At 27.5% G+C, this 21,500-nt stretch overlaps 1 long non-coding RNA gene across 1 annotated transcript in view; it reads left to right on the top strand.

Moving 5' to 3' along the window:
* LOC111629845 overlaps positions 1-21,500 on the top strand; it is a 79,390-nt gene that overhangs the window by 15,459 nt on the left and 42,431 nt on the right. The window contains exon 2 of the long non-coding RNA XR_002757408.1: positions 19,315-19,385. This is a non-coding gene — a long non-coding RNA (uncharacterized LOC111629845). The remainder of the gene's footprint in view (positions 1-19,314; positions 19,386-21,500) is intronic.

Below are 21,500 nucleotides of genomic sequence, written 5' to 3'. Positions count from 1 at the left end.
TTTATATATATTTTTTATTTTTATTTTTAATAAATTTATTTCAATCGTAAAAGTTTATTTCGTGACTAAAATCATTTTTTTTACGTCCTTGAAACCAAATCTTCAGCTGTTATACGAGAAGTAGCCATATAAAACAATGCTTTATATCTTATTACTCTATACCGTAATGTAGTTTCTGTAAAATTTTTGTTGAAAACTGGCAAAAAATTAATAATTTAAAAATTATTTTTTAACCCCAAAAAGAGTAAAAGTTCCAATATTTTATCACGAAAAATTTGAAAAAAATATTACAAGAAAAATAGAAATTTATCGAAACTTTATTGTAAAAAAATTTTTAAAATTCATTAAGAGTTTGTCTAGAGAAAATTGAAAAAAAAATTGTCACAGTTTTATCACGAAAAATTGAAGAATTGCCACGAATTTATCGCCATAAAAGAGTAAAGATGCGTCACAATTTTGTGACGAAGAAGTAAAGAATTATCCTGAATTTATCACGAGAAAAGTTGTATTATCACGAATTTCTCACGAAAAATCGAAGAAATAATACGAATTTTTGACGACAAATTAAAGCGTTATTACGAATTCCTCACGAAAAATTGAGGTATTTATTATAAATTCTTCACGGTAAAATTAAGGCATTGTTACTAATTATTCACGAAAAATTGAGCCATTATTACTAAGTCTTCACGGAAATTGAGCCATTATTATTAATTTTATACGAGAAATTGAGGCATTGTTACTAATTATTTATGAAAAATTGAGGCATTTTTATGAATTATTCGCGGCAAAATTGAGGTATTATTAGTAATTACTCACGAAATATTGAATCATTGTTACTAATTATTGACAAAAATTGAGGCATTGTTATTAATTATTGACGAAAAATTGAGGCATTGTTACTAATTATTGACGAAAAATTGAGCCAATAGTAGGATTTTTCAAGAAAAATTGAATAATTAGTACGGGGGAAAACTAAATACTGTACTAATCACGATTTAAATAATTATACACCACGAATGTCATCATTTAAATAAAATACACGGTGAAAAATGTTAAAAAAATCATCAAGAAAAACCTTCATAATTTACTATAGTTAACGATATGAATATAAATTAATCGTGAATTTTCTAGAACGGCTTCTTGTAACACACGAAAAAGAAACGTGACACGGAAGATACGAAAAAGAAGCAAAACATTTTGTGAGGAAAGTGTAGAAATATTTCAAATTATTCACGAATTATAATTATTTACGATCTAATTTCATTTATTGCCGATAACATCTGACGTTAATTTTTTGATTTTTTTTTTCCATTTAATTTTTGATTTTTATATTTCTGAAAAATGTATTATTTATAATGAGATTTAATAAGAGTTAATTACCGAATTCCGAATAATTATCGTAAATATTTACGTCAGATTCATTCGTGTGATAATTCTTTTAACGCGTGATGAAATTTAATATCGAATATTCATTAATTTTCGATATTTAATTAATTCATTTTAATGTAAAATTATCAAAAAATTCACGATTGCAGTTTTTTGTTTTTTTTTCTTAATTAAAATTTTATGAAATTTGTAGTTTTATTTTATTACTATTTTTTTTTTCAAAAATAATGTTAAAGTTAATATATTTTTTGAATTTATGATCTGTTTAGATGAGCGAAATTTTCGTGATATTTTCGTTTTAATTAAATGTTCGTATACAATTTGATTTCTACGAATTATTTATAATTTTATGTTACATTTTGTTTTATAAATTATGTATTCTAATATGTCTACTTTTTGATTTTTCCTATTGTATAAATTACACTTTATTCTATTGTATTATTGGTTGCATACACACGTTTTTTGTGCTGATTGTATTGTATTCTATACACTTATTAACTCCGTATGCACACGTTTGTGTGTCTGTCTATGTTGAAATTGTAATGAGAACACACACACATATGCTATATTATTTATTACAATGCATACAAGCGTTGAAACTGTATAGCATGTTTTTGTATACATGTAAGGAGTTCATTTACCGTTCTGTCCTGTTATATTTGTTGTATGCACGTGTTTTATTCGTATTATGTATTACATTGTACACATACTTATATTTATGTACTGTACTGTGCATATGTATATATTATACTGTATAAATATTTTGTATGCTTTATTATATAATTCTTAAATATTGTATTTACGTATATATCACGTAGTGTTTTATGTATACATTTATGTAAATTGCATAACATATTTCGATCTTAAAAAATTCATAAAAATAATAAATTTTTCCAAAAGAAAATTTACATGAAAGATGAAATGATGTCAAACCAATNATGATTTTAAATTATCGTGAAGAGAATTTGATAAATAATTTATTATATGTTAATGTATTTTTATATATCTTTGGCCTTATAATTTTTCGTTAAAACGTTACTTCAGTATTCCAGTTTTAAAATTGAATACTGAAGATGATTTTCTTTGACATTTTTTTAATAAAAGTCCGGTAATACTATTAAGTTTTAATGTAATATACTCTGAATTTTAGAATAAGTGTACTGTATAAAATGCACGTTAGTTTGAGGTAAAAATGTAAATTGAGTATACGAACGTACATTTTTAATTATTAAAGTATAAAAATAATTGAAATTGAATGTACACAGTTCATGTAAAAGTGCACAGTTAGTGATCGAGTAGATGAAACCACTCGAATACTGGTTGCGGGTTCGCACTTCACCAACAGCTGGCCTCGTGGAGTTTTCTGGATTTCTTCACGTGTCTAGGACTTTCTATAAAAACTTTCTATGGACTACGAGAGGATTTGCTATAGGAAACTGGAAAGTCCTCTCGTAATCACAGAAAGAAGACATTCCCTATGGCAGATAGACCAAGTGTTGCATTGCTTATTCTATCAATCCACTCCACTTCATTCATGTAAAATATATTTTTATATACAGAGTATTTTCAATTAATTAATGTAAATTTTTATATGTAACTGTTAGATGTAGTCTATATTTTATGCATATAAATGCATTTAAAGAGTACTTTTCCTATTTTCACTATTGTTTTATGGGCATTTCTATCTGCAATTTGTGCACCACCTCGAACTACCCGTCCATATCGTACACTTTATCTCCATGCATTTCCACGGATATTTTGTATACACAGAATTCGCATGCACATTCTCAGGTGCATCTTGCGGACTTCCTGATACTTTTTCATTTTCTTATAATTATCAATAAGGAGATTATATAAATTTCTAGAATTGTAAGTTGAAATTCAGGATAGTTTTGTTTATATTTGCAATTTTTAATTTCACTGATATAAATTATTAAACATTTAATAGTAGATTAAAGCATGTCTTAAATGTTAAACAATTAAATAAATTCGTAACTTTTTTGTTAATTTATTCTGTTTCAGATCGCGTAAGTAACTTAGCAAAGTTTAATAATAAACATTGATCCTAAGATTTATAACTATTCTCGATGATATTTACTTAGGTTTTTTTTGGAGATTTCAATTTATAAATTAAATTTTAAATCTTCAAGAAATCTTACACAATGATTTTATTACGTAAATTTTAAATACAGTATATGTGTACAATGTCCACCTGTAAACTGCGGCCATTTTTGCATTGACATCTCTTTTTAAAATGCGTACAAAATAACCTGTAAACAACGGCTTCTAAGCCATTTTTATGTTGCCGTTGTTCAGAAGTTTGTATAAATTTTTATTTATGTTGTTATCAATTATATAAAATGAGCGTGACACATGACTTGGCACAATGCTTAAATCTATCTTACGGATAGTTACTGTTAAGATGAATTTAGTTTGTTCCTCATTATTTTCTATGTAACTAAGAGTAAAAATTTCATTTTTCTTTTTGCAATTTTATTATATATTACATTGTTGTTGAGTATACAGTAAAGTGAAAAGGTAACACACTTAGCAGAAAATTTTTCTTGGTTATTTTTTAATTACAGAAGTAACATCATCAAATACATAACTTGGAATAATAAGGCCCAATGTCAAAAGCTCTTATTCTTCCAAGAACAAAGGCGCATGACATTGGTCTTTGTTCTTCCAAGCCAAAGAAATTTCAGTTTGATAATAGTATATAATTATTACCTTCTTCGTTTCTGATCTTTCTAATTGAGTTTCTAGTATTTAGATAGAAATAGTCTATTTTAATATTATTTAAAATAATGGAATAATTTTAGTAAAGGTGGTGTGAACTGTAAATAATCACAGTAAATGTGAAAAAAATTTAGGTAAAATAATTACGATAAACATAAATTCTCATCAGTAATTTATATAAAAATAAAGCAAATTAAATTTAAACAATTATTAGTTAATGAAAAGCTTGTCTTAATGTTGATTGGTTGATACAATTTTCAAAATTTAAAATTTACAACAATATATATTTTTTCTATCAATTTCTATTTCAACCAATCGCTGTTAAGAATCACAGTTGAAATTTTTGTACGTTGTATCTTAAATATAAATCAGAGTACCGTGCATGTTCTTAGGAATTTCTTTATTTAATTTTCAATCATAATTGTTATATATTTATTTGCAGTTTAATTACTCACAGATTGCTTTAAAAATAAGAAACTTAAACGAAATTAAAACAATTCTGCTAACATTATCAAAGATATTACCAGTTAATTTATATAAAATTTAAAGATGTCTCCGTTTCGAGTAGTATTTAAATTAACGCATTGATAAGTTTAATCTTGGCAAATTTAATTTACATACAGGTTAGAAGTTAATTGGATTTATTTTGATAACTTTCATTTAATTTACATAGAACATATTTAATGGAATTATATTTTGAATCATTTAATATCCTGAAGGCATATTTAAAAAAAAATGAATGAAGATAATTTAAATTTATATAAAACTGTCAATCAAAATTTAATATATTATGATTTATAGCAGGTTTTGATTAATTGGATCCTTTTGAAGGAAGTAACATTCGATAATATATTTAAATCGATAGAGAATAAGTTATAACTAGTTATAGAATATATTTAAACTATTATAAAATAAAATTATAGCATTTATGTTTTATAAAAATTGTAATTTATTATTACTTAAAATGTTGAAAATAACATGTATTATGTAAAAGTCACCCATTGATCTCCTTTGTAGCTTGTAATTTAAGGAAATTATCTATAAGTATGTTATCAGTATAATGATTTTAAATTATCGTGAAGAGAATTTGATAAATAATTTATTATATGTTAATGTATTTTTATATATCTTTGGCCTTATAATTTTTCGTTAAAACGTTACTTCAGTATTCCAGTTTTAAAATTGAATACTGAAGATGATTTTCTTTGACATTTTTTTAATAAAAGTCCGGTAATACTATTAAGTTTTAATGTAATATACTCTGAATTTTAGAATAAGTGTACTGTATAAAATGCACGTTAGTTTGAGGTAAAAATGTAAATTGAGTATACGAACGTACATTTTTAATTATTAAAGTATAAAAATAATTGAAATTGAATGTACACAGTTCATGTAAAAGTGCACAGTTAGTGATCGAGTAGATGAAACCACTCGAATACTGGTTGCGGGTTCGCACTTCACCAACAGCTGGCCTCGTGGAGTTTTCTGGATTTCTTCACGTGTCTAGGACTTTCTATAAAAACTTTCTATGGACTACGAGAGGATTTGCTATAGGAAACTGGAAAGTCCTCTCGTAATCACAGAAAGAAGACATTCCCTATGGCAGATCGACCAAGTGTTGCATTGCTTATTCTATCAATCCACTCCACTTCATTCATGTAAAATATATTTTTATATACAGAGTATTTTCAATTAATTAATGTAAATTTTTATATGTAACTGTTAGATGTAGTCTATATTTTATGCATATAAATGCATTTAAAGAGTACTTTTCCTATTTTCACTATTGTTTTATGGGCATTTCTATCTGCAATTTGTGCACCACCTCGAACTACCCGTCCATATCGTACACTTTATCTCCATGCATTTCCACGGATATTTTGTATACACAGAATTCGCATGCACATTCTCAGGTGCATCTTGCGGACTTCCTGATACTTTTTCATTTTCCTGAGCATCTTGTGCATTTCTATGTGGAAGCTGTCCATTTCTACATGCATCTACACGTATCTTAACCTATATTTCTACCATATGTTATATAAAAAAATAAGATTACATATCAACTATCTTATCAAAATTCAATGCGATAAACTTGTTACTTTATTTATATTTTATTATTTACGAAATAAATATCCTTCAAATCTATCCAACAAGTAAAATAAAATTACCAATGTAATAAAATATTCATAATAATTTTTTAAAAATTAATGGAGAATACATACAGTAAAACCTGTGTAAACCGACTCGCAGGGGTGTTTTTTAAACCGTTTAGAAAGGTTTCCGTTTTAGACAGGTTTTTACTGTACTTTTTATGACTTTCAACGATTATTTTTAAAGAATAAAGTAAGAATTTTCCACTAAATTCTTTAAGAACTTATCAATTTGAAACGAAAATTTAACTAGGTCAAGGTGATTTTAAGGGTGTGCCTTCTTATAATTATAATTATTCTTATCAAAAACTGAAGGAGAGGAGAATATACTTTTTATTATACAATTTTATTCAATTGTATAAACTATAATTCACGCTTTTCAACTATAATTTATCTTCAGAAAGAAAGTCTTTAGCCTTAAACAAAACTGCTTCACTCTCCATAATTAAATATTGTTAAGTGAAACGAAGCGGAACACAAAGCATTAATTTAATTTAATNAATGATATATTTTTATTAATTTAATTATATTTTACGTATATGTATAACAATATAATCAATTTATATACAGTAAAACCTGTGTAAATCGGACTCGAATTATTTTTTCCGGTTTGGCAGGTTTCCGTTTTAAACAGGTTCTTTTTTAAAAAACAGAAAATCGCTCCGGAAGAATTTTTCCCGTTTAGGCAGGTGTTTTGAACGTAGAAAATTGCTGTATATATATATATAGGCTACATATATAGCGAAACCTGTCTAAAAAGGAACCTGCATAAAATGGAAACCTGCTAAAAGGGAATACATCTTAGGAGCGAAACGTTTTTCTATGTTAAAAGCCTGTTTAAAACCGAAACCTGCCAAACCGGAAAGTATTCAGTCCGCTTTACACAGGTTTTACTGTACATAATTGATTAATTAAAATATTTTAAAAGTAAAATTAGTTTAATTAATTTTGAAATATTAAAATTATTTTTATTTAAAACAAATTTTAAAGTAATTAAATTTTATTTTTTTAGGAAAAAAATTATGTAAAGAGAAAATTAAATTTGCGATTTTTTAACGGATTTTTTTCTTTTTAAGTTTAAATTTTTTTTGTAGAATTTTTCGGTAAATAAAAACTTTTAATATATTAATTTTTCTGATTATTAATTAAATATGGGTGTAAGCTTTTAATCATTTAGTTAAAGCACGTCATGCTAAATCATTAATCATTAATTCAGTAATTAATTTAACTTTTATATTTTCAGTTAAGAATTTTTTAAATTAAAAAGAAAGGGGGGAAATTTGTTTTAACGAACATCTTCACTCGAATATAACGAAGAAAGTTACATTCAATAGAGAAGTTGCGGACGAAGTTTTCATCTCTCAAACGTGAACGTCGAACGTCGAGCGCCGCAATCTTGTAAACGGTGCTCGACGTTCGACGTTCACGTTTGAAAGATGAAAACTTCGGCCGTAACCTCTCTAATAACGCCCACCTTTAAACGGCGGCCATTTTTTTATGTTTTTATCATTGGCCGTTGTTCAGAGGTTTGACTGTACTTATATTTTATTCTTTTTTAGTTTTAAGTGAAAGAAAAGAATTTAAAATTTCATAATTATTTCGTTTTGATAAATGACTCGAGAGACGAGGAAACATTATAATTATTAAAAAATATTACGAAATTTTGAAATAAAAATGTAAAAGAATTGTTTTATATTGCGGTAAAGTAAGGTTTAAGTATTCTTTTTTTAAAGTATAAATATTTCGCGTGTCTTTAATTTTAAAGACATGTAATATTTAGGCGTATGTTTATCGTATTTCTACTGGATTTTCATGTATATGTTATTGTGTATTTCGTACATATCTTGCCTATTATCATGTTTTTAAAAATTTGATAAGCACACATAGTCAGCATCATTTGCATTTTTACTATTATGTTGTGTGTTTTTACATAGATCCTGTGCATTTTTATGAGTATTTTTTTTATTCTTACTTTCACATTACTTATTTTTATTGTAATATTGTTCATTTTTACGTTTAAATCATCATATGCACTTCCAAATGGATTTTTATGGGACACTGGACCGTATTTAGGTGTTAGACACGTGAAGAAAAGCCAGGAAAACTCACCAGCCCATTCGTGAGATTCGAACCCACGATTACCTACCAATGTTTTAAAGTATCGCACGTTTTCACTGACTTTTTTTTCGTTATTTTTGCACGTGTAAATCTATGTTAAACAGTTTTATCTTTCAGAATGTATTTAATATTTTTGAAACGTGTTAGAGCAACCCATAAGAAGATTTAAAAAACATTACATATTAGTTACTTGAATTTAGTTTCCTTTTATTAACAAAATAAACACAGTATACTGTCAGAAAATTTTGCTAAATATGCAATTTATTTCTATAATTTCATGCTTCATAAACGTTTAGGAGTCGAAGGTTGACCAGTTTAATTTGTTATCTTTGCCGAGAGATTTTGCAAATGATTTTATTGTCATTTACACTTGTTTGCTCGTGCCTTTTCTCGTTTATGAAATTCAGATTTTGTAAACATTTGTGAAAATTTCTCAATAAAATTCTGCAAGAGTTTATATGAGAAAAATGAATTTCATTCAAGAAATGCAGTTCTTCAATGAAATTCTCAAATTTTTTAGTGAAAAAGGTAGAAAAAAAAAGCCTTTTATCCTCTGAAATAATAATCAAATCATTCTACTCAACCTTTTTAGTTGTTTAGCACGTCGAAAAACAGCGACATTAATAACTAACACCATTCTAAACACACCGGGACACGCGATCTACTAGTTGAGAAATTAATATCTAATAATGTTTTATTACTGATATTAAAGTACGCCAATAATATTTCCGTAGAAAACTTTTAAAAACGTAAAAAAAATAACATTAAAGATACCATTAACATTTATTTCATTACAAAATAATTTATATAGTAAGCAATTTTAATGATTAGAAATCTATATATTGTATCATTAACCGAACTTCTCAACCATCTTATTTTAAACTTTTTTCTTGTTGTATCCAATTACTTCTTGGCAAAAAGTACTCTAACTTAAGCATAACAGGGATATCTAAATCGTTGCATTTTTTAAATCTAGATACTTAGTCTCTGTCACACTTCTAAACATCATCATCAAGTCTTCGAAACATCATCAATCATGTTCCCAAACAGTAATATAGACTCGAACTCTTAGGGATTTCAGCTGTTACGAAATTCTGCTGACGTGTTGAAAGAGACGTGTGGTGTAAAAGGTTAGAAAATAAAAAAATATGAAATAAAATATAAAAAAAAATCCTTTATTACACGCAGATGCGTGGCGATTGACACGCGTGAGAGATTTTGACGCGTGCTATGGTTTACGAGTTGCAAAGACTCATACACGCAAGATCCTACTCATCTTAGTCTTCACTTAATGGATTGTGTCACGTCTTGTTTGAGATTTAAAAAAAATATATATAATAATAAGTCTCTCTTTCGGGATATATTTAGGGATTTCCGTGTCTCGCGCCATTTCCAGTCGTGTAGTGTAACGTTAGCCGTCGGAAGCTCGGTTGTTTTTTCGGAAACGTCCGGGTGGTGTCGCGATGCCGCGTTATCAGGTGCGCGGTAGACGTCACCCCCCCCCGACCGGGAGAGAAGAGGGGGATGAAAGCTCGTCTGTTGAATTTTTAAACCGTTTCGGTAATTTCGGAAGGAGCGCTTTCCTATCTGCGAAAACGTCAATCTCTCTTTCGACATTCGGACGTTGGCTTTTCCCTCGACGAGTGAAAAGTTTCGGGAATTTCTCGAGTCAACGTCTCGATTCGTCGTTTATAAACATTACTTTCGTGGGNAAAAAAATATATATAATTTAAAAATCTTTTTTTTGTGTTACTTTTTACGTATGAAAGCTATTTTAATTATGAGTTTAAATATTTTTACACGTTACGATTTATTAAATCCCGTGTTTTTTTCTTTCTTTACAGAAGAGGGGGGAAAATGCATTTATATATAAAAATGAATGATACATTAAGTAGACGACAATAGCATGTGCCAGCCGATAATCGATACTGTGTTAGGGTTTTGGTTATTTGATCCATAATCGATTCTTGATCAGGGAATAATTATCGTTTCGTATTATGTATTCGATAGTTAAAACAGTTTATAAAAGCAATGCTTTTTTTTGTTATTAATTTAATGAATTGATTTATTGTGCTTTTTTTCGTAATTTAAATTCTTTTGTTAGCTTGGTGTCTTTTGCTGTGTCTGTTTTACACTTGTGTTTTTGTCTTGTGTACGTGTTCTATTGTTCTTATCGCATTACGTGTGTTTTTCTTTCTTGTATGTTGCATTTCGTCTTGTATCTGCTTAAGTTAAGTATGTGTTTTTTCTTATGTGTAATGTTGTTTGTATATAGGCCTATATATATTGCCGAATGTTTAACATTAATTATAGTTGATTGTATATGTCTATATACATATACACATTACATCTGAATAATATATATACATATCTATCCCTGCTAAATGCATTGTTTTCTCTACGTATCACGTTTTCCTCTATAAATGTGTGCTGTGTATCTTCTCTGATTGTTTGTAAATCTATCAAACAGATTCCATTCATTATATAAACATATATCAGATATCCTTTCATATTATTTTTATACATCTATAATACTTTCTTAATTGAAAGAACAATAATAAAACCACACAATAATAGCTTATCATTTATTCGTTTGTTTCCTTACTCGAATATCATTTCATTATCATTAATACAAACGATTTTATACGTATTCATTTATAAAAGACAGGAAAAAAAAGTATTAAAGTAAATCAACTAATAAAATATTAAGTTAGTCAGAAATAATTAAGAAAGAAGAGATCTTTTCAGCACACTTTACTAACATCTTTATACTTTACGAGAAGATAATAAGCTTTCTGAAAACTCATTATCTTATCGTAAACCATAAAACATTTTTGTTTTAAATTTATTAATTTTTTTCCCTCTATTCGTACTGTACATACTACATTCGAGTTACTACATTGAAAATTCTTAGTCACTCCTTAGATCCATTATAGATATGCAGAAAAAAAAAAGAAGAGAGGGAAGAATCTTCTACATTCAGCAAAGTAATTTCCATTTGATACATGTGATTAAATCAGATTTATTTTCAGCTCAGTTTGGTATGTAACTTGGTATGTAGAAACTAGTTAATAACAAGTTTTTCTCTATTTTTTTTTTTTAATTTTTTAATCGATGAGATTACTCACTCCCTTATAATCGATTCAGTTACGTGCAAGAGATTCTAAATCGATGCTGTAAACAGGTAATACTCGTTTTTTCTTTCTTGAATATAGTGCAAATGACCGACCTTTCTGCAGTATTCTTCAATTTATATTTTATTCAATTAATTTAATTTTTTTTTTGTAAAACACTTCATTAAATGAGAGCTTTTATAATTGTTTTGACTGCATTAGATAATTGCATACGTTACAAATTAAAAAAAAAATATATATATATATACGCTTTTTAAACTGTTTATGTATTTTATGATTGATAAAATGTCATTTTATATTAATTTTTCTGATTAAATTATTTCTTACAATAGCAAAAATTTGATTTAAATGATATCTTTCATGCATAAATATTAATATTATAAAGTTATTTTAAGTAATATAATTAATTTAAATGAATTATTTCTTTAAAAAAATATGTAAAAAATTAATTAAAATTAGCAAATTTATTGCTCTAATTTTGTAAATTAATATCATAAACACTAATTAAATTATCAAAAATAATATTTAAAAAATTAAACTCTGAAAATGGTTTAAATTATTATCAAGATTAATATATTAATAATTAATTAATTAATTAATTACAGAAATATAAATTAAAATTTATTTCCAATTTAATCCGTATCTAATTCAAATATTCCATCAGACAGACAGACTGCAAAGTTGGTTAGATATTGAACAGCCAATTGTATTAACTAGCTTCTGATATTCATGTGACACAATGAGAACAACTGCCAAACTAATATCATTTTCATTAATTGATTTTTGGATATCCGATTCAATATCACGTCTATAACTGCTACAGATAATATTATTTTCATTCAGTTATTACTAAATTTGCTAAACTTGATTCTTATTAATGTATCTTATACTCAGTAAGTTCTTTATATAGCTTTGTATATAAAGTAATTCCTGTTTATCTTATAATTTGTAATTAATTTTCCTGTAGCTTATCAATTAGTTTTGTCTTTAGCATTGTCTGTTATCTGTAATTATTTCCTGTAAAATTATTATTTGTTCCTTTTTCCTTTATAGATTACAAAATGTTAGCAGTTTTTGTAGTTGTAAAAATCTACACTCAGGTCGCGGGTCCACATCTCAACAATGGGTTGGTCACGTGGAATTTTCGGGTTTTCTTCACTGGGGTCAATTTTCCATAGAAGGTTACCCCCTTGTATGTGTTGCACTGGCGTATACCATCAAACCGAATCTTTCTGTACTGTCTATAATTAATTTCTATAGTGTTTTCTAATTATAACTACTTCCTACATAGACTATTAATTATGATTTATTCCTGCATATATTTCAATTTATCATTAATCCCTTTAGAATGCACTAACTTTAGCTACTTCCTGTGGAACATACTAACTACAACTAGTTCTTGTTACAGTTAATACCTGTAGTACCTACTATCAAAAGCGGATTAGGGGGAGAAAAAGAAGACTGGACTGTAGCCATGGGGCCCGGAATTTTATAGGGCCCTACCGGAAACATGCATTATAAAATTTTACTTATCATTTCGAGTTTATGAAAGAAGTAGAAGAGTATGTGAGAAGGGATTGAGGGTCTCTGGAGTCCCAGATTGGGAGTAGTCGTAGGCCCTAGTATGCACGACTAGTCTACAAAACCCTGTCTATTTTTCTACATTTCCTGTTATTATAAGTTCCTATACAGTGTGATAACTATAATTAGTTGCAGCGAACTTTCTAATTATAACTACTTCTCGTATATCATAATAATTAAAACTACTTATTGCCAGCTATGTAACTAGTTCTATAGTCCTTCTAATTAATTCCTGTAGAGTATGCAATTATAAATTATATATATATACTCTGCGTATACACTGCCCACAGCTATAGATTTTACTGTAAAATCTAACTATAATTAAACTTTGTTCTCCTTTAATTTTTATACTTGTAGTGTCTACTAATCAGTCAAACCTTTAAACAACAAACGCAAAATGGCCGTCGTTGAGAGGTTCAGGTTCTTCCAGTTGTAATCTACACTATAAAGTAAAAATACTTAATTTTATTATTAAATTAGATAAATTGTCAAAAAGAATTTAATTTAATCAATTGTTTTATTTCGAAATTTTATAGTATTAGTCAATTTTTCGAAATAAATACAGACAGACTGGAAAAATAAACAAATTAGTTAGACGTCGAGGCAGAATTTACTTAGTTTATATTATAGTAGTGTCCAGTGTATTAGCGGGTTCAACGGTTCCCAATACACTTTTGTACAATTAAGTTGGTAGTAAAACTACGTTAAAGTATTCCCCGAAGAGCTATTGTTTTGTCTATGAGCATTCAATAACATTCCAAGTACATCATTTGGAATCTGTGCTGGAGGAGAATTGCTGCATTGCTTTCAACGTATTTTCAGGCAAACCTTTGTTTTCTTCCTCTTCAAAATTAATGCTTCTTCTAAGATTTTTAAATAAATTTTAATTGTAAACCGATACTAAAGGCTTCAGAAAAGAAAGAGAAAAAAACAACAATACTTTCAAGTCTGTCAAAATATTATTTGTGATAAAAGTAAGTTTTTTTTTCCTCTACCGTTACCTGGGGGACATATTGGTTAGCTCGTCGCGCGGTGCGACGCGACTCACGTAAATTGTAATATTAATAATATTGCTCGCGTATTTTATATTTTTCCGTAAAAGAAAAATCTTTTCTGTGCAAATATTCTGCTTAAAGTGTAAAATAAAGAATGTTAAATGAGTGCGAAGATGTATAACTTGCGCGCGACGCAACGCGACTCGACGCAACGTCTCGTCATTTGATCAGAATTACGTTGAAAGACATCTAATTAAAGTTAAAAATTAAATCAGAATTCGGTTAAATTTAATCAAAATATATTTTTAATAACACTAAAAAACGCCGAAACAGAACAAACATTGCTTCTAGGTTTACTTTTAGGCTCCTGCAATGCTAATATTTACACAACTCTACCGAAGGGCATTGCCACTGAATCATTCTAGACTTAGTGATTTGAGTATATCTAAATTTTTCAATATATATATATTATTTAACTTAAAATTTAGACATTTTTTGAAACATTCACTCACATACTGATAAATTTCTCATTAGTTATTTATCATTGATAAACAAAGCGAATTTTTAATAATTACTTTGGAAGAAATTAATTATAAGTAACATTTTTCCACCGTTGTCCCACGAACATATTGACTAACTCGCGACGCGACGCGACGCGCACACATTATCATACGTATTTCTACAGTGTATTAAAAGTTTAAAATACATTTTAGTATATAAACTATTAAAAAAATTGTATAAGTTATTATATTTTTATACAGTATACGCGTATTTATATCTTTATCCTTACTTTAACATTGTTTATGATGTTGTAACATTGTTGAGATCACCTTGAAAGAAAGTAAAAGTTAAAAAATTCGAGTCTCAGAATGATTCTCTACACGACTTACCACATGTCGTGCACACGAGAAGATTCCAATTTACTCAGCTAATGCATTCTTAAGTTATAAGAAGGAGGGGTGAAGGTAAGATGTGATTTTTGTATATGTGACCCCTGTCTTGTTTTCGGAAGTTCGTGGGGGGTTGTACGCCTCCCCCGAAAAAGAAAAATGCCCAAAGCAAATTCTCTGTTGGTGAAATGTTAACATAAAACAAATCACTTTTTACAGACCATAAATCTTTTTTAGAAGAATGTGCAAACAGAACACTTGATTTTGGCATTCCTTACACGATGCTTGAATTTATAGAATTTCCTCTTTTTATTTTACTGTTGTTATCATATTATTTTATTTTATAAAATATCTCCTTATTAATTAAGAAATTATCGTAATATATCGTAATATTGTAGCTTCCGCGTGTCACGTGCCACTACTAGGCACATGCCTAGGAACCCGGGTCTCGCAGGGGCTTGAAATTGGAAAAAGTAAAGCAATTTACGGTTGAATTTGTATAGTAATTTATAAATAATTCTATACAATTAAACGTTATTAGTTTATGATGTAAGATCATGTAGGGGGGATCCAATCGTCTGTGCCTAGGGGTCTTAATCCGCCACTGATTACCATAATTTATAAATAATTATATAGCTATAATTAAACGTTATTATTAATAATTTATGATATAAAATTAAGTAGGGCCCAACAATCTTCTGTGCTTAGAGGCCCCAGAAGGTCATAATCGACACTGATTATCATAATTTATAAATAATTCTACAGCTCCAATTAAACGTTTTTATCGACAGTTTATGATATAAATTCATATAGGGGGGACCCAATCTTCTGTGTCTATGGGCCCCGGAAAAGTCTTAATACGCTACTGATTGGTAGCGTATCGTAAACGTGATATCTTTCTCTATAATAAGTTGTAGACGTAGAATTTATGATGATATCAACTGGATAAACCGATATCATCGTCTAGAATCTAGGTTGAAATGATCATTATACTTGAAAAAAGTAACTTAGATATCGCACTCAATACCCGTTGTAATAGTTTGATATAGTTCTATAGTGATATCAAAAATGTATTATATAAATTGTAACAATATAGTATATCAGATAAACGATGATAGACTTAAGACACGTGACTCAGATATATCTTAATTAATGCACTTATATAGAGAATAGGAGATTTATAAGTGATTACATTAATAATGAATTTTTTAAGGGTGATTTGAAGATAAATTGTGTATATCTTTTTAAGATATCTTAGAAGTTTAAAGTAGCAATTAAGGATTTAGAAAACATATAATAGACATTGAGTACGATGTAATTATAGTCTTAGAATGCTATAATTATTGAGGTATCATGGATTAAGAATAAAATTTTATTGTATATCTTAAGAAAACTATAACATACAGCAAGATATCATCAACAAATGAATAAAATCTTACTCTATATCATATAATAGACTAGCCATAGAGCAAAGGTGCTAAAGCCAAGGGGGATAACAGTAGGTAGCTACTTGTATCCCCCTTTTTGTATGTGTCTACAGACCAGCCTTGAAGTTTCCTACGGTGAGCTTCCTGGCCAGTCTATTATATGAACTGGTAAGTAGGAAATGAAAAGAAGTTTTACTGTATATCATAAAATCATAATGTGTCTTTACGATAAACAATACACCTGACTCTTCAACATTATTAACAAAAAAAGCATAATTAATGTCTTAAAAACGGATCCCAATTTAAATTTAATATAAATAAACTTGATTTAAAGCATACATAATTCATTTACAAGCTATAAATTTTAATATTGAACAGCTAAAACATTAATTAATTAATATTAAATAATAAATTAAACTTGATTCCAAGTAAACAAGTTATTACTTTAGGGTGATTCTATCAAACGTAGTTACTAGAATTTCTATTTTTTTTTTTTTTAATCTTAAATATGTTCATTCCTAAGGACGAACGTGTTTATCCTGTTTTAGAAATGCGAAAGTCTCATTTGACACATGCCTTTAGGGAAAAGATCGCAAAAGGTCAACCACTCAAGCAGTCCTAAATGCATTCTTTCCTCCTCCTTTGTTTAATTTCCAAAAGATTATGACTTCCAGTCACGTGTCTTCAGGCAAAATAAATAAATATTTCGTGAAAAATTTACTGTCTTCACTACTTTCTATAAACAAATATATCATAATTATATATTTTTATTATTTTACTTCATGTAAACATAATTTTACTGCCTGTTAACTTATTCATTTCTCTTATTTGTTTGTGTTTGTTATACAGAACTTTTGAGAAATTCTCCTAACAACTTAATGTCATGATTTTCGAGTGTTTGACTGCTTAATTTCTCTTCTAATTTGGGAAATATATTGAAAATTAATTCATTAATAACGTATCTTTCGAGAAATTTAATAAAATTTAACAGATAATTTTCATTTTATTGATATTTTAAGCGCTTGTGTACGGTATGTCATATACAAACACCATAAGGTACAGAGGTTCTGTCAACTCTTCCTTAAGAAAAATTAACAAATTTACTTGATTATGGCACGAATTTAGGATTTAAATTAGCTTCTACTCGTTTTATAACGCTTATAACATTAAAAAAATTAATTAAATTACAAAAAATAACGTATATTTTATAATATAATTTATACTCACTTCATACTAGAATAGGATTTAAGTATTTATTTACTTCTATACTATTCATTTCCTGTAAATTATGTAACTTCAAGGTAGTTTTTTTTAAAATAGGAGAAGCGCTTAAATTTTACGAAATTTAAATAATTATTCCTCCTCCTTTTTAAACAGAAAAACATCCTTTATTACTAAATTATTCCGCGTGTTTATGTGTAGTGTTATTCATAAAAGTCTGGAGGACAAATATAATTTCAAACACGTTTAAAATATAATAAATTATTAAAGTAAATCATGCAACGTTGTCAGATGTTGAAGCTCGTTAGTAAGAGAAAGAAATGGTGCCAACACTTGGCATAACACCAAAAGAAAAATGCCTTTTATTTTTCCTTTCTCTCCCCTTTCTCAAGGTCGTTCCTTCGTGTAGTGTCAGCTAACCACTTTTGTACATTGAACCTTTTATGTATAAAGGTGTTTGATCATATATCATAAGAAGCAGATCGTGCAGAAACCGGCACGTTATAATACAAACAAGACATTTCCTATTCTTTAAAAGTTGCATCTGAATATTAAAGCGGCTTCTTTGATTTTTCCTACTTCAAGGAAGTCCATCCCTCAATAACGTATCGCTCTTCATTAAAATGATTAATGCTGTGTGTAAAATAACACTTTATAGATATAAATCAAAAGAAAATTTAAGTAATTAGTTTTATTATTTCGGAATATTAAACAGGCAGATTCTTATTTATTTACGTGTTTATTAAGAAAATAATGCTCTTGGAATGCTTTAAATTATTCTTTTTTGTGTGTGTGTGTGTGTTTTTTTAAGCCGTTTGGTGAACAATTAATTTAATTTTTATTGTTAGTAATTTCGTTGTATAGTGAACAGACAGACAGACAGACAGACAGTTTTATACGTAGTTTTCTCGTTCGTTTAATTATAATTTTTGTTAATTTTTTATTATAACACTATTTATTAATAACATTTGTTTCATTATTGTGTAATTTTAATTGTTGGTTCAGTAAACTGTTTTGTCTGTTTCATTATATTGTCTTTATGCTTTTGTATTTGTTTCATTACATTATTAATTCTAATTGTTTGTTTCATTATAATATTAGTTTTTAATCTTCTGTTTCATTAGAGTTTCAGTTTTTTGTATTTGTTTCATTGCAATATTATTAATTTTAATTGTTCGTTTCGTTGTATTGTTACAGTTTTTTCTGTTTCTTTCGTTATAATGTTACAATACTTTTTCGTCGTTCGCTTCATTACGATGTTAATTTTTTTTTCGCTTCATTATAATGTTACTTTTTCCTGTTATTAACGCATTTTTTTCCCCCTTGTATCATCGTTCTACGTTTTATGAAGTCGATTTGAGTTTAAATTGCTTCGATTTCCAGAAAGGAGGGATTGTAATAAGGTGTCAAATCTGGCATATTTTTGGCAAGTGTCCAGTCTTTTCTTGTGATAAGGCTAAATCTAATGCCTTATTCGGTTTATTACAGTACTCAATGCTGCACACTGACTTCCTTTGGATCAATGCACCTAACTTGGCCATTCTATTCTTACTATAGAGAAAAATCTTATTGAAATGATTAGATGCTGTAACTAATAATAAAGATAATAAAACGAATTCTTCGTCTTATATATATATATTTTTTTTAACATATAATTTTATTTAATTTTACAGTTTATTCAAGAAATCGTTGACTGGTTCGGAAGATTTCCAATAATTTGTCTCTTATAAAAATAAAAATAAAGGTGAGTTTTTTTTTTAAATTTAATAATATTAACTTTATAACTTTATTTTATTAATACTTCGTTTTAATTATTTTAAAATGCTTTATAATGATTTATATACTGTAAAGTCTGTCCATAACGCTTCATATATTTCACTACTAATTTAATACGCGTAGATACAGTTAATAGTATTTTTTCACTTCCTTAATGCCAGATTATGTATGAAATTTTATTATTGTTTCTGTTTTTAGTTTATAAACAATATGGGGACGATTTAGCGACGCGTCGCGTCGTCGCGCGCGCCGATGCGAAAACAATAATATTTCGAACATTTTCCATTACAAAAAGTATATATTACTATATAAAGTATTTTTATCATCGAATATTATAAAATAAACCTTAAACTTTCCTTATTATTTTGGAGAAAACGTCTTAACGTTTACAGACGTCGACTCCTTCAAGGTCTGGTCTCGACGCGCTCGCAATACGAAATATACATTGAAGGATGGAATTAAATTAAATTTTCCTTATTTTTAAACGAAGAAAGGAGCAATTAAAATTTTTAAATTAAAGTGAAAAACAAAGAAATTTCGTAAATAATTCGAGAAAATTGACCGTAAATTTCATCGAAATTATTTAATTTTTGTATAAGTTAGCAGTTAACATAACGTTATTCAGAAGATAAACAATTTTATTTTATAAAATATAGAAGAAGAAGTGGGAAGAAAGATTTATTTTTCATCTTTTTCTCCTTTAGTTGTACAGAAATAAACTCATCAAATGTTTCTTGGAATCCATCAGAGAACATCCAGTGACAAAAATTCACTTCAATTTCATGAAAAACAGGGGGGAAAAATAATAATAATAACCCTAGAGAAAAAGTAATAAAGGCAAATTATTTCGATTTATCACTTGAAAGATTGCAAAATTCCCCTTTCATTTATTTATTTTTTATATACCAAATCAACTAAAATGTTACGTTAAACCTTAATTTGTGTTATAAAAATAATATTGTACCAATCAAAATTAAATTAGAATTCTTACAAATGCTTTAAGTAGGTTATAGTGATATAAAATAGTAAAAAAAAAAAGTTATATGATACTGCTGAAAATATAGATATTTTTATTGTAATAATTGTAATGTATTACTGTGTGCATAGTCGTATATTGCAGCAGTTGTGTGCATAGTTGTATATTGTAACAATAGCTGTACTATATTACTAGTCTTTATATTGCAATTGTATTGATACTATACTAATATAGTACTGTATGCATAGTTATACATTGCAGCAATAGTTATGTAGTTGTGTGCATGGTTGTATATTGTAACAATAGCTGTACTATACTACTAGTCTTTATATTGCAATTGTATTGATACTATACTACTATAGTACTGTATGCATAGTTATACATTGCAGCAATAGTTATGTAGTTGTGTGCATGGTTGTATATTATAGCAATAGCTGTACTACACTATTATAATCTCTGTGCCTATTGTTTATTGTAGTAATAATAATTGTACTATGCAGAATTAGTTTGAAACCAGTCTGAAGCATATTTTTCTCTTAAAAAAAGTCATAAAATACGAAACTCTGTGTACTCATATAGAAAAACTGATTCGTCTCCTTCAAAGAGGATCCCGTTCTACGCCCAAAAATTACATTAAAAAATGACTTTTTAAGATAGAATATTTAAGAAAATCAATAAATAATAGTAATAATTATTTAATTTAATAATTCTTTAAGACAAAATAAACGCGAAATTAATTTTATTTTACGAATTTTATGATGAATTCACTTAACAAATATATTGTTGGGGTTATGTAAATGTTAGTTTAATGGTTCTTAAATGTTTAAGAATCATTAAATTAACATTGTATAACCCTAAAAATATTCACGAAGAGAGAAGATTTAAATTATAGATCATTAATTTTTCAAATGTTATATGAATGAGACCGTTATTAATGCATTAAAACTGTAATAATAATATTAAAAATAATTAAAATTATATTAAATATAATATACTTTTTAAAGTAACATTTTATAAATTATAAATTTATATATTATTGTAAAATGTTGGAGAAAGCATTAAAAATTGAAAATTAATTCAAATTAATAGGCCTATATATGATTTATT

Source organism: Centruroides sculpturatus, unplaced genomic scaffold, assembly GCF_000671375.1.
Source record: "Centruroides sculpturatus isolate CEXI.00-Female unplaced genomic scaffold, Cexi_2.0 scaffold588, whole genome shotgun sequence".
NCBI classification, from domain to species: domain Eukaryota; kingdom Metazoa; phylum Arthropoda; class Arachnida; order Scorpiones; family Buthidae; genus Centruroides; species Centruroides sculpturatus.
This window is presented reverse-complemented; position numbering and strand designations above follow the sequence as displayed.